We start from the raw sequence: 14802 nt of genomic DNA, 5'->3' as shown, positions 1-14802 counted from the left end.
ACAAGTTTCATTGTGGCCTAATGGACCCAATCCCATTAATATATAATCCTCAGAAAAATAACAGAACTAGGATATTTATACTCAGCATTCTGCTTTTATCGATACAGAGCTATTTCCTATGTGTTAAGTCCTCAGAATTTCCATCTTGCTTTACAAAACTTGATCATGCTACTACACCAAAGTAGAGTAGTAGAGAGTCATTGGGATATATGAAAATATAAGCACCACAAAAATATAATTGCCCCATCAACAATTTCTACAGTAGAAACTCTCCACCATGTTTCCATATAACTCCTATGGCTTCTATCATCAAGTGTGTCATATGTGCATAGAAAACATGACCTATATTTAATTGAACTGTGAGTATCCTAAGGATGGACTATTGGAGTTTGTGTATGGCTCATAACAGCTGTACAATACGTTTACACTGAGTACATATATCAGTGAATATATAAATAAATAAAATGAAATAATCTGAAGATATGAAGTTGAAAGTAAGGGAAATAAAAAATCAGAGAGAGAGAGAGAGAGAGAGAGAGAGAGAGAGAGAGAGAGAGACAGAGACAGAGACAGAGAGAGAGATTATCAAATAAGGAAAGTAGTAAGGAAAATAAGTCTCATGGGAAATAGCCTGAAAGAATCAGAGGGAGACACTGAAAAGAGAGGTTTCATGTGCAAAGCTACTTTTACAAATGACTTTGACTCTTTCAAAAGAGAATTCTGTACTACAAGCCCTAAAATAACAATCTGTCATAATACCTATTAAAATTAAAAATGCTTGGAGAGGGGCCGGGAAGATGGCTCAGTGGAATAAGCACTTCCCTGGCAAGCGCAAGGGCCTGAGTTCAATCCCTGGTTCCGCCAAAAAAAAAAATGCTTGGAAGAAAATACTTTAAGACACAGATATCATCTCCCTGGTAAGGTAAGATTACAAAATATAATGACACTTATTTATTCTGTTTGACTTTTACAACTAAGTCTGCATTCGTAGTCATGCAGGCCTGTTGAAACCTTATCTAAACTCCTCATCTTTTAAGGTTAAAAAAAAACCATACTTTTTGCCTCCTTGAGTAAGCACCATACTTGTTAGGGAAACAGTTGTTACCGTAATTAATGATCTATAAAATCACCTTTAAACAGCTTGTGCAATCAGGTGGTAGAATATGGGAAACTGTACATGATAAAAGACAAAACACCATTTCACCAGATTGTTGTACTAGACATATAATTATAGAATTTCATTTCTAAGGAAAAAGAAGACCCATAAGGATTTAGAATCTTAACAAGTCTTTTACAAGCTACCTTATTTTCTATTTATTAATCTTCCATTGGCTGGTTTCCAAACTTGGAATAAACAAATGCCAGGGGTTAATATTTATGCATGACTGTGGCAAAGGCATGAAGTAGTCATAGCATTGCTGTTACTGTAAGGCATGTTGGGGCGTCTCTGGACTGTCACTAGTCATCCTGCATTTGTTAGGAAAGTCCAATCTCAGGTCCTGTCCTGACCTGAGATTGCACTTTTCAGTACAGTCTAATCAGATCTAATCAGATCTCTCAGGCTGAAGGTCAGAAGTCTGGTGTTTACCTAGCCCTGTAGCTTATTCTCATGTATATCTAATTTTGAGATGCCTTGCTGAAGAGAAGAATGATCAAGGTATTTATGATCTGTGTGCCAGGACCAGTCTGTGAATTCTTTGTTGTGCTTTACAACTTTAAAAGTATGATTTTTACATTATTGTCAATTTCTGGCTATTCCAGGCTAATCAAAGTAGTAAGACTTCCTATATGAGGCTCTCAGTTTTAGTAACAAATGAAAATTAAAATTTTACTGTAGGTTAACACTGTCCCACTACCTTCTGTTTTTCACTCTTTTTATTTCTGTCTTGTTAAAACACTACAGAGTGAAACCACAGACTCATCATTTTATTTATAAGATTATAAAAATAGCTGTATAAAGGTCATATCTTGATTTAAACCTTAATTTCCTTGTGAAAGAAAGATACAAGAGGAGTAAAAATGGAGGAGGGGGATCTGTAGTCAGGTGATTGCAGCTATGGTAGGTTATTTGTAGAACGTATCTCTCTATAAGTTGAGAAAATGCTTTATGTTACAGAGTCTAGTACCTACTGGTGTGGTGTTAAAAGTGGATACTAAAATAGTAATAACTAAATATAGAACTTACAGGTACCAGGGCATGTTTTATGAGCTATAACCATGGGAATTATTTTTTGCCTCATTCCAAAGGTGAAAATGATTTTTTAGTGCCATGTTAAAGGTGAGGAAACAGAGTCACACAGAGTTTCATTTTAGGCAGAGGGTATTTTAAAGTAAACTATCTATGAAGGTCACAGAAGTAGCAAACCATAAAATATCTATATGAATCTTGGCAGTTTAGTTTTCATTTCAGAAGGAGAAAAAGCACAACTCTAAATGTTTAAGCCCTCTCACAGAATACCAGCCTCAGACTGTCTCAGATCTTGTCTGACAAAGTGAGGTGAATTAAAGCCACTGCATATTTTTGTCTACACATAAGCAAGGTTACTATGCCACTTACAAAATAATGAATGCTTGTAATGTAGTCTCCTTTGCTAAAAAAAAAAAAGAGTGATTTCAAAGTCTTTACCAATCACAGTTTTATCCTCATTCCAGTCTGACATCCTATAGATAAGAATTATTCAGATCACAACTCACAGAACCCTCCCTTTCTAATAGCATCTAATCTAGGGCAAACCTCTACTTCCTTAAACTCTCCATCCCCAAATCACCAATTTGTGGAAACCACTGCCACCATCCCCAAGCCCCGAACCCTCATACTGTGCATTCTGCCTCACTGCAGAATACTACATCCAGCTTGTTTAACTACAGACTTGTTCCTCATGGGCTTTGGCCAAAATACATTGACATCTATCTGTCTATAAAGTTTTAAAGTCTTTATTTAGGATAAAAGCAACCATAATGAATAGATAAGCACCAAACTTTACAATAGATATTGTGAATTGGGGAGAATCCATTTAAAAGAAAAACCCAAATGGTACTGGGGAAAAGGGAAAAGGAAGAAAAGGAAATATATACTTATACATAAGATAGTTAAGATAGCTATACAGCTAGTTTCTTTTAATTCATTGAAAAGAAAAGCTTGTGTTAATGTTGTTTGGACAAGATATCATCTTGTATTCTGAATAACAACATTGAATACAATAATATACAATGTGTTAATTATTGTAACTCTCTTACTAACCTGTTTTGAAATTCTGTTTTATTGTTATTTTGATTTTTGCCTTTAAGATAAAAACAACCATATAATCAAGGGGAGTTATCTTGATTGCTATTTATGTCAATAATAAAAAACTTCTGGGAAAGTAACAAGGATTAATAACGTTAAAATGAACCAATTATGGAATGAGTATTTAAAAGGGTTTTATTATTTATTTATTTATTTATTTTAATTTGTGTGTGTGTGTGTGTGTGTGTGTATGTGTGTGGCCAGCTCAGCCCACCAGGGGGCAGGGCTGGATGGCATGTGGTGCTGGGGGATTGAACCGTGGTCCCTGTGCTTTGCTAAGCTTGTTCTAAGTAGGTGCTTTAGACCACTGAGCCATCTCACCAGCCCCATGAATATTTAAGTTACTATAATTTAGTGCACTATTAATAGGAACAAAAAGTCCAGATAAAAAGAGGGATACTAATGCTGATCTGTGTTACATGTCGATCATACCTAGAGTATCTTTCCAATTCAGTGACTCATACTTCAAAATGCTCATTAGCAAACCAAAGTAAAGGTGACCAGCATTGTTAACAGCAGTTAGCCATAGCATAAAAAACACTAGGTCAGTTCAACAGAGAAGATTTTAGAAAAATCTTCCAGCTCACAATCCTGAAGTGTTTGAAGGGGTGTCTCTAGGAAGAAAGGAACATTTTTAAACACAAGAAAGAATGCTAGTGTAAGTAAAGAGATTCTGAGACATCGATTGAACTATATTTTGTAGAAGAGGAGTCCAATAGATTTAAATATTCTACTTCTAGGGGACCATTAGTAATGGGTCCTATTAAAAACTGTAATTTCTATGGGTCTTGGAACATTGGAGAGGAAATAGACAGCATAGGATTTCTACACTTAACCCAGTGGTGCCAGGCACTTCCTTTATGTTGTTTTCCTGCATGGATCATTGAATTGGGGTTTTTAGGTTAAAGTGTGATTTAAAAAATAAAATAAAAGTAGTTCACTGTAGTTCAAAGTAATTCAATGTTTCTTTCTCATTATTAGCTTACTGGGAAGATGGTTAAATGAGAGAAGGGTTAAGGTATTTCTAGGTGAAATATCCTAAATGTTATATCTCAATCCCATTTTAATTTTATAAATCCTTCCCCATAAGACAAATAGATAGGAAGTAATACATATTATGAAAAGAAACAGGGCATACGATCAAGAAATGTGCAGGCTGGCCAGATAGCTCAGCAGATTAAAGACCCTGCTTAGGCAGACGCAGGGCTAGAACTTCAATCCCTGGCCTACAGTGCTGGCCATGCCTCCAGGATGCCCTGAGAGGGTGATTCAGACTGAGCATGGTGGCACATGCCTGTAATCCCAGTGCTTGAGAAGCTGAAAACAGGAGGATCACCATAAGTCTTATCTACGTAGTGAGACCCAGTCGACCATGTATTAAAATACGAGAGAGAGAGAGAGAGAGAGAGAGAGAGAGAGAGAGAGAGAGAGAGAGAGAGATGCTATTTTGGAAGTTAGCACCTTAGCTATGATTTCCAAGCTGGAGAAAAGAGGGAAGGAGAGATGATACCAAAAAGCTGATGACTAAATTCTCATTTTCACAAATTACTGTCATATGAGACATTTTGATCAAGGCTGAACATTCTTCTTTAATTGGGTTAAGGGGCCATATATTTTGCAGGAGGAGGTTATGTGTTAAAACAGTCTAAAACAGTGCATTATTAACATCATTCTTTAAAAAGGCAGATTGTCACGAGGTGGGCTTAAAGTCATGACTACATTCTCAAGCAGTTACAATTTCTTTTTAGACACTGAGAATAAATAATGAAGCCAGGGTTCTCTGAATACCTGGAGACATCTGAAATCAGGCACAAAGCCAGAAGGTAAAGTCAGGTTTGCCCTGAAGGTCTGTGTAGTAGAGTTGTTCACACATTGTGTAAATACTTTGAATTGGAGCAGGAGAGATAATATAAAAATGCTGTTTTACCACATAGACCTAGGGTGTCGCTCACTAGTAGAGTGGGTTTGGCCAGTTCTGTCAGTGAAGATCTGGTTATAATTGTTTCTGAGAAACTCTTCTTTGATAAAATAGATAGTAGAATCTTTGTGAAACGTAGAAGAGATAAACAAAGCAAATATACTCAGTTGCAAATTGCCCGGCCCCTCCTTGAAAGTGACCCCATTTCATAATTTGATTGTTCAATAAACACCAGGTGCTCTTCCCACGCTCGCAAATGTAATCTCAGCTGCTCTCTTAGTGGGTCATCCTTGAATAAATCTTATTGCCATGGTGTCTTTGGGAGATAATTTGTTCTTGTTTGTTTCTTATACCTTTGAAAAAATCAATCTATATCATATTTCAGAGGTCAGTTTTCCAGTGGGAAATTAAAGAAGTGACTTTCTGCATTGTGAATTGGAGCGTTTTAAAATCATGATTTGGTTTTTCATTTTTAAGGCAGGCTGCAAACAAGAGTTGTGAAAATTAATTTAATAGTTCATGACCAGTTGGGCCTCAATGAGTAGAAATAAGATAAAACCTTAGGTACAATACTGAGGGGGTGCTGGGCTGGGGAGATAGCTTGGTGGTATATGTGCCTTCCTGACAAGGGCAAGAATCCTGGTTCAATCCCCAGTATGCATGCCATGCTAGCCCTGCACAAAGCTCGGCACAAAAACTAGGTGTGGTGGTGTGTGTCTGTAATCCCAGTGCTGGGGAGGCTGAGAGAGGAGAATCACTAAGAGTCTGAGCTGTGTAGCAAGACCCTGTACCAAATAAATAAGCAAACAAATGAACAAAAAAAAAAACAGAGATTTTTTAAAAAATGAGAGGATGCTAAAAGTGCCACTATTCAAGATAAATGATAGTTTAATTCAATATTTTTAAAAATTGTTAGTGAAAAATATTAATCTTGAAGAAAATATCAAATTTTTAAATAAAAACAGGATCTAATCTTGTACTTGTCTGACTCCCCTCACTTATCTCACCTAAATACAATCCCTAATCCATTAGCTTTTAAAAAGACAGCATAAAAAGTATTGAGTGAATTAGAGATATTTCAAGTATGCATGTTGGAGTTATTAAAATGCAAAGTCCACACTCTGTACATGCAGTTTTTCCGATCAAAGACTGGGCACTACCTCCCTGTGTAGCTTTAGGCAATTTACTTAACCATTCTTGGTTTTAGTTTTCTCACCTATAACCTGGGATGAAAACACTACCTTCATTATTGGTAGGATGGCCACTTAATTTATCTGAACAAGGACAAGCATTTTAGTGGAAAAGTAGCATTAACAGACACTACAGCATTATAATGTTGAGTATTTCAAAATAAAATGTGTTTTTAAACAATAAGACAATTACAGATTTATATTATGCAAAAAACATGAGAGGACTATTCAATCCTGAGCTTTCGGATGCTTAAGGGCAAGACTGTACAGCTTCTATTTTTTTTTGTTTGTTTTATGTTCATGGAAACTACCTCTGACCTCATCAAGTGATGGCTTGGTGGCTTCATGGATTTTCCATGTCAAACTATTGACTAAGCCAGTACACAAGTGGCCAATAGGAGTAACGGTGCCTCATCTCTGCCAAAGACCAAAAGAAAAAATAATCTATTCCCAACCTTTTGCATCCAACTACATTTCATTTTATGAGTAAGCTCTCTGCAAACTATCCTAGGAACAGAGTGTTTGGTAACATTATATCTGGAAAACATTAAGAAAGAGACCAAAGATCATGATGTTGTTTACTTTACTTTTTAGTGTTCACCATATGTTAAAGTAAGAACTCATTAACTGCATGTTACAGCTTATATATAAATGTCCCCCAGGAGCTAGAGAGATGGCTCAGTAGAATAAGTGCTTGTCTGGCAAGCACAAGGACCTGAGTTCAATCCCCAGTTCTGAAAAAAAATTGTCCCCCAAAGCCTTAAAAGGTCATAGGTGGGAAGTTTTGAAGGTGACTGGATTAGGAAGTGCAACTGTACATTAAATGTATGAAACTGGATTAAAGATGTGGATAATGGAAGCCTCACCCTTGCTGTGGGTGGCACTGATCAATAAGCTTTTAGCCTGGATACCACAGAAAAAGAAAAGAGAAGTCAGGCTGCTGCTGCTTGATTCTTACTGCTTTCTGCCTATAATTCCATGGATTGTTTCTCCTTTGTGATGCCACTCTGCCATACAACCCTGCTTTAGAAACAGTTGACTATGACATGAAACCTCCATACATTATGAACTAAACTAAACCTATCTTCCTTTAACTTGTGGCTGTTGTATACTTTGTCTTAGGAAAGATAAAAATGACTATGACAATGCACATGCGTTACTCTACACTAGGAGATCACACCAAAACAGAGGCCAGATGTACACAGAAGTCAGGAAAATTCATTTTTTTTCTTTCTTAGTAATGTAGAATCAACCACAAGCGTTTACATTTGTCATGCAAAATGGCATGTGGAGGGCCAGTAATGCAGGTGGTAAGAGTATATGAACTATCAACAAGAATGGAAATGTAGAGTTTTTATTAATATACTGCAAGAGAGAGATGGCCAAATTTCAGGAGGCTGTGCCTCGGTGAGAGTTTTGCATTTTTTAAGGGATTAAAGACATGGGAAAGGCTCTCAGCAAATGTCTATATCTTAGAAATGAATTTTCCAGGGCATCTTGCTCCTTCTTAATCTTCCTGGAACACCTGCATTGTAACCAAAGTTCTACATCTGAATTGCGAATTGACAGACTCAATTACTTTGGCCTCACACAAGTTCCCCTCTCATGGGAAGGACGACTTCCTTTTATCTCATGCATGTTTGGGCCAAGGTTAGTGTATTATTTCATTACTGCTTAGAATTACTGGGAAGGACTGTTTCAATGCAGTAGTTTTTTCAGCACAGCACTGAGCTACACACTCAAGTTTGTGTCACATTATTTTTTAAATTTTGAGATAGACTGTTACTAAATTGCTAACTTGCCAAGGCTGGGCTCAAACTTGCTACCCTCTTGCCTTGGCTTTCCCCAGTTCTGGGATTACAGGCATGCACCACCATATCTGGCAAGTTTATTTTAATGAAACCATTAATAAAAATATTTTGTTTAAAATGAGGAAACTGAGAAAAGTTCTAAATCATACAATGCACTGGGAAAGTTATAGTTATAAAACAGGACTTTCAAAAAAATTAAAAAAATGAAACAAGACTTTCCTACGTAAGGGGTGCTGTAAGATTGCACCATTCCCAGAGTTGCAGTGGGGGTTAAATAATTGCCATGTATAACATGTTTAAAATGGGACCTGGCATATAGCAAGCCCTCAGTGAAAGGTTCCAGTACCATTTATTTTTTTTCCATACTTTTGTTGAGAAACAAATAGCAATGATATGGTTCCAAATCAAATTGCTAGGACAGTTCCAATAATTAACACATTGCATACATTCTTCCTAGTGGTTATTTGCTGTACAAGATGCGGACATGATATCCTATTTGCAAACACTATTAGAAAAACAATCCCTCTATTCATTAAGAGAATGTAACTATATATCCTAACTATTTTGAATACACAGATACAAAATGGACATTCATCTGTATCCCCTTTTTTGTTTAGTTCCATCATTTGAATATTATAGGTGTGCTAACTCAGAAAAATATTCTAAAAGAATCCAGTAGTCATAATAGTATTGGGTCTCCCTCTTGACTGGCAGTGTCAGAAATTGTTGACCTGAGTCCCCTACAGCTCAACATAATAACATGGCTTTACATCTTATACTTTGTTTTTATACTTTTCTGCTGGATAGTTAAGACCAAGGTAAAGCAGAACCTATGCAACAAGAGTTGTAGCTTTTGGTTCTGATAAGGTCAGTGAAATCCCCTCAGGATTTATTGTGAGAGCCTGTACCTCAGATTGTAGAACCTTTGTCAATGTCAGCCATGTGAATGAGTCATGGTCGTTGCTTGGCCAATGTGCTCTCTGTGAAAGCCTGAGAGAATGTTTTCTCTCCATGTGACTCTCCTTAGGCACACTTTACATCATCAAGCACTTTCCTCTTTGGCCCCATAATCTCCTTGATCAGAAAATTTGGGACACTACCGAGTTACATGATGTTACAGTACAAGTTCTCATATGTCCTGAGTCTTAATTGACCTTGGAAGGCCAGGGTCAAAATGTTGGCTTTCCTTGCAGCCCTCCTCTTTCTCTAAATTTGTTCTGCAAACTTATGTTGTTAACCCTGCAGAAGAGAAGCTTATTGTTATTACCATACAACCTAGGCTGTTAAGCTTAACCTCACTATCTGTCTCAATATCAAACATCTTAGGCGTAACATGGAACAGGTATTTTTCATCAAGTATTGATGCGTTGAACTTTAAGTACCTACAAAAATGGTGAAAAAACATTTAAAATATTAAAATATATTTTAAAAATAGGCATAAAGAATTACATAATTCTTGTTTTTACACATAAGTCCAGAAATCTAACCATATACAACCTTGTAGCAGGACAGTCCCACAACATTCCTTTTCCTGTCCCCTGCCTTCATTCACCACCCCCTTCTTTTTAAACAATCACCTACCTGAGAGACAGCACGGCAGCAACTGGCATGTCATGACAAGCAGCCTGTTTTCAGAAGACCAGAATGACAGGCACTACAAGCATGAACTTGCTATTACAAATTGCCATCTTCAGTGCAGTTGATCCTCAAAAAATTTTGGAAAGTTCTGCCTTTCCCAAAGGACAAATAATTTGGAAATACTCCTTTTTCTTTTCAAATTTCAGTCATCAGTGATTATTAGGAATCTTGACTGCAAAGGTCAAGCATATTTTGGTCTTTATCTCACAGTGCCCAACTCATAATATTAGTCATTAACTTAGTGTTTCAAATACTCATCTTGAGATGTTCAAACTCAAGAATATTTCTAAGCAAAATATGCATATTTATTTTTGTAAAGAGTATAAACAAGCAAACAAACAAAGCAGTGATTCTATTTATTTGTATCTCTACAAACTCTCTGGCTATCTTTTTTTTAACTTCTGGTTATTTATTTCAAAAATTCAATGTTTAGATGACGGAAAGGAGCTAAGTTATCATTTTGCAAATCTAAAAACAAAATTTTCTATGTGAAATTTTTTTAAATATAGAGGACTATTATAAAATGGTATCTAAAGGCCGGAGAGATTGCTCAGTAGAATAAGTGCTTCCCTGGCAAGCTCAAGGGCCTGAGTTCATTCCCTGGTTCCGCCAAAAAACAAAAAATGAAATAAAATAAAAAATGAAATAAAATAACATCTAAAAAAAACCCAGCCACAGACCTTCCACTCTCTTCCAGGTCTCGTTTTCCAGTACTTGTGTCTATGCCTTCATGCCATGCTGGTGACACCTCCTCACTTTGAGCACTCAGAGCACAAGTCTGGTTGCAGATGTGAGCTGCCCAGAATGCCCAGCGATACCGATGCCAACACGCATCCCATACTTATGGCCTGTGCATCTCAGGGCTCCTCTTCACATCTGCAGCTTGACTTTCACCTCTGAGAAGGCATCCACTTTAATGCTGAAGCCAAGCCAGAGGACACCAGAGCTGAGACTTCTATCAGGGGCTTTAGGTCTTGGCCTTTTGGCTAATATCAAGTGTAGTACCTGTTCTTATCAGTTTAATATTAGATATGTCCTCTATCTGGCTATCATAAGTGTATTTGTTTCCCACACAAACACCCATTTCTCTTTTCTCAAATGTAGCTCCTTTGGTACCTCTCTGGTCAGTAACTTCACTATTGACTTCCTTTATATGTTGTTATCTACCAGCACCTCCCCATAGTCTCTTACTAGATGATGATTTCAGCTTCTATTTCCATCTTGACCAAAAAATCTCACTAATATCACCTTTTTCAGGGAGGTTTGATACCCTTATAGCTTATTGAGCTCATCCTGGGCCTCCTTATTTCTGGACTATGATTACACTTCCCTTCCTCCCAACTGCAGTTATATATTCATATCATCATAATCTTATCTTTTTCTTTATTTCCTGTCAATATCTTCTTCATATTCTTCCTCATCTGTCTATCTTAGGGTTTATGATTCCTTATTTGGATCAGACCCTTGTGAACACTTCTAACTCCATTTTTCTCTTTTCCATCCCTCCTTCCTTCCGTTCTTCCTACAATGCTATCACACTGGAAAACTATAATCACGGTTAACTAGTTTAACCTTTAAGTTCTGTGTTCTTTTAGTACCTGAATCTGAACCTGGAGTGTTGCTAGGACAAAACACTCACCTGCTTGATGATTTTTCAGACTGTAAATTCATAGCCACCAATTTCATATGGACACATCACAGTCTTTGTCTCAGTATCTGACTCTATCTATCATAGGGTTCTGGCTTTTTAATTCTGCAAAATTGCTATTTCCTACATAAAACCTTCTCCGTCAAGCTTTCTACAATCCTTTCCAACATAGTCTCAGCTGATAACCATCCTATTCATTGGAAGTTCCCAAAATTGCTTCATCAAACTGATCAACTTACTGGCAACTATAGTCACCTTCCATTTTGGCTGTACAGTGGTGAAGCACATGAACTCTGGGAATTAAATATTATTTAGAATTCTGCATCCACATATATATGAAGGCTTTGATTTTATTATTTTTTATAGCTGAGTAATACTCCATTTTATAAAAGTACCACATATTTTTCATCCATGACTCAGGTAATGGGCATTTTGGTTGCTTCCAAGATTTGGCTATTACAAATTGTGCTGCTGTAAACGGACTCATATATATCACTATGATATGATGTTTTCAGTTCTTTTGGGAAAATTCCCAGTAGGGGGATAGCTGAATTGAATAGGATTTCTTGTCCTGGTTTTTTGAGGAGTCTCCACATTAATTTCCATAATGGTTGCACCAGTTTACATTCCCACCAGCAGTGGAGAAGAGTTCCTTTTTCCCTACAGAAAATGCCTCTCCAACATTTGTTGTTGGCTGATTTCTGTATGATAGCCATTCTTTCTGAGGTGATATAATATCTCAATGTTTTTAACTTGCATTTCATGGATGGCTAGTAATGTGGAGCATTTTTTCATGTATTTGTTAGCTTCTTTAATTTTGTCCTCTGAGAAGTGTGTGTTCATCTCTGATGCCCATTTCTGGATTGGGTCTTTAAATTTGGGAGCCCTAATTTTTTTATTTCTTTATAAATTCTAGAGAGAAGACTTTTGTCTGAGTGCTTATTAGTTAAGATTTTTTTCCCAGTTTGTGGGTTGTGTTTTCACTCTGTTGGTAATTTCTTTCAATGTGCAAAAACTTAATAAGTGGAGGTCCCATTTGTTAATTCATTCAAGTATTACCTGTGCAGTTTTATTTTTGTTCATAAACTGTTTGCCAACCCTTATGTCTTCAAGAGTTCTTGCTATTTTTCTCTTCCAGGAGATTTAATGTTTCTGTTTTCATGTTTAGGCCTTTAATCCATTTTGACTTTAGTTTAGTGCATGGTGATAGACCTGGGTCAAGTTTTAGTTTTTGGCATGTAGAGAGCCAGTTTTTCCAGCATCATTTTTTAAAGGGTTTCAGGGTAAATTTTGAGGGGATTTGACTGACCTTGGCAGATACAAAAGTTACATTTCTTGTTATATAGGTCTTGCTTTATCTTGGTCTTAACCATCCAGCAGAAAAATATAAAAACAAGGTATGAAAAGTAAAGCCTTATTAGTATGCTGAGCTGTAAAAGGCTCAAATGAATGACGTCTGACATTGCCACTTCTGTGGAAAACTCACTTCTGTTATGGACTACTGGTCTATATTGGAATATTTTGCTGAATTCACATGCCTACAATATTTGAATGGCAATGGAATACCCATCTCTGACAAAACTAAACAAAAAAGGGCAATATAAATGAAGGAACATTTTTAATGAAAAAATATATAATGGTTAAAATAAATATACAGCTACTTTGTCTTAGTTCAATGAGAAGATTTGTACTAATAGTATTTAGACAAGATATCATGTCTACATCTTGTACTATGAATAACTACTATGAAGACAACAATATGCAATGTATTATTACTGTAACTGACCTACTAACCTGTTTTGAAACTGTCTCATTGCTACTTGTTTCTCAATAAAATTAATAAAACAATAGAATTCTGCTATGCCACTTCTTGGCTCAGGAGTCTGGACAAATGATGTAACATTTCTGTGCTTTAGTATCTTCATCAATGAACTGGCAATTATTTAAATCATTAAAATGAATAAAATATTTTCCCTATATAAAACCAACTTCTTCTCTTTGTATTTGATTCTTTCTTAATTTCTTACAAAATTTGTTCCTGAAATTATACCCTCCTTTCTTTAAAGTATTAACATCTTCTTTTTCACTTTGTCAAACATGTTCTTTCATCTTTTATATTAGAAAAATGCTCCAATGAACAAGAATTCTCTTACCTATCATCTTCTGTGCTCCCTTACCCAACTGAAGCAATTGCATGTAATATCTAAGGTCAAACCACTTTACTAATTTTTTTCCTATTCAACCTATTCTGGATAGGCATGCTAAGTGAAAAAGTGCTCCATTCTCAGAACATTTTAATTTCCACTCTCACAGTAGTGGAATTTCACTCAGTTTTACAAATTTAAAATATTATGTGCTTTATGGTCACTCCCAAATATATTTGCAGATTTTTTCTCACTTGAGCATATATACCATTATTATTTTTTTAATTTAATTTTTTCCATAATTTTATTGATAAACAAATAGCAATGAGACAGTTTCAAATCAAATTGGTAGGACAGTTTCAATAATTAACACATTGCATACATTCCTCGCAGTGGTTGATTGGTGTACAAGATGTGGACATGATATCCTATCTACAAACACCATTAGAACAAATCCCTCTATTCATTAAGAGAATGAGCACATACACCATTATGTCTCATAGGCCTCTAAACTTTACAGCATAAAAATATATCACTAGAATTCCACCCGGAATCTAGCTGTCACAATAGTTCCCATCTTATTTAATCGTAACACTAACCACCCAGTTGCTTAAAGCAAAAATTGGTGAGTTATATTCAATTCCTTTTGTTTACCTCCTCATAACAAATGCATCAGAATGACCATTTGGTTTTACCTTCAAAGCATAACCATTAGATATCAGTTTCCTCAAAAACTGCAGTTTATCTGTTATGTTAAGACAGATAAAATGTATAATATATTTTAAATGTTTATTGTATTTTAAAGATTGATGGGTTTTGACACATTCCAGTCAGAAACAAATAAACCTTCGTGGAGTGAACCCTGAATCTGACCATTTCCTTTTATTCTTATGACAACAGCTTAGTCTAAACCACTACCATCTCTTACCTATATTTCTTTTTCTTTTGCTTACTTTCTTTTTACTTTTTTTTTTTTGTATTTTAGGGAAGAGTCTACAGGCTGTTCAGGGTCTCACTACTAGATCAGACTCATACTGATCCTCCTGTTTACAGCCTCGCAACAGCTGGGATTACAGGCGTGTGCCACCATGCCCAGTCTCAATTGCTGTCTCAGCATGCCTGAGGCTTGAGGCAGGCACGGCAGGCCCAGGGATTGAAGCCCTGGTT

At 36.2% G+C, this 14802-nt stretch overlaps 1 protein-coding gene and 1 pseudogene across 5 annotated transcripts in view; one reads left to right on the top strand and one right to left on the bottom strand.

The window, feature by feature from the left end:
• The window catches only part of Glra2 (glycine receptor alpha 2), a 270770-nt gene that overhangs the window by 44140 nt on the left and 211828 nt on the right, over nucleotides 1-14802 (bottom strand). The gene's annotated exons all lie outside the window — the stretch shown is intronic.
• LOC111817767 lies at nucleotides 10810-10928 on the top strand (annotated as a pseudogene).

This window comes from Octodon degus, unplaced genomic scaffold (assembly GCF_000260255.1).
Source record: "Octodon degus isolate 3935 unplaced genomic scaffold, OctDeg1.0 scaffold00069, whole genome shotgun sequence".
Lineage (NCBI taxonomy): Eukaryota > Metazoa > Chordata > Mammalia > Rodentia > Octodontidae > Octodon > Octodon degus.
This window is presented reverse-complemented; position numbering and strand designations above follow the sequence as displayed.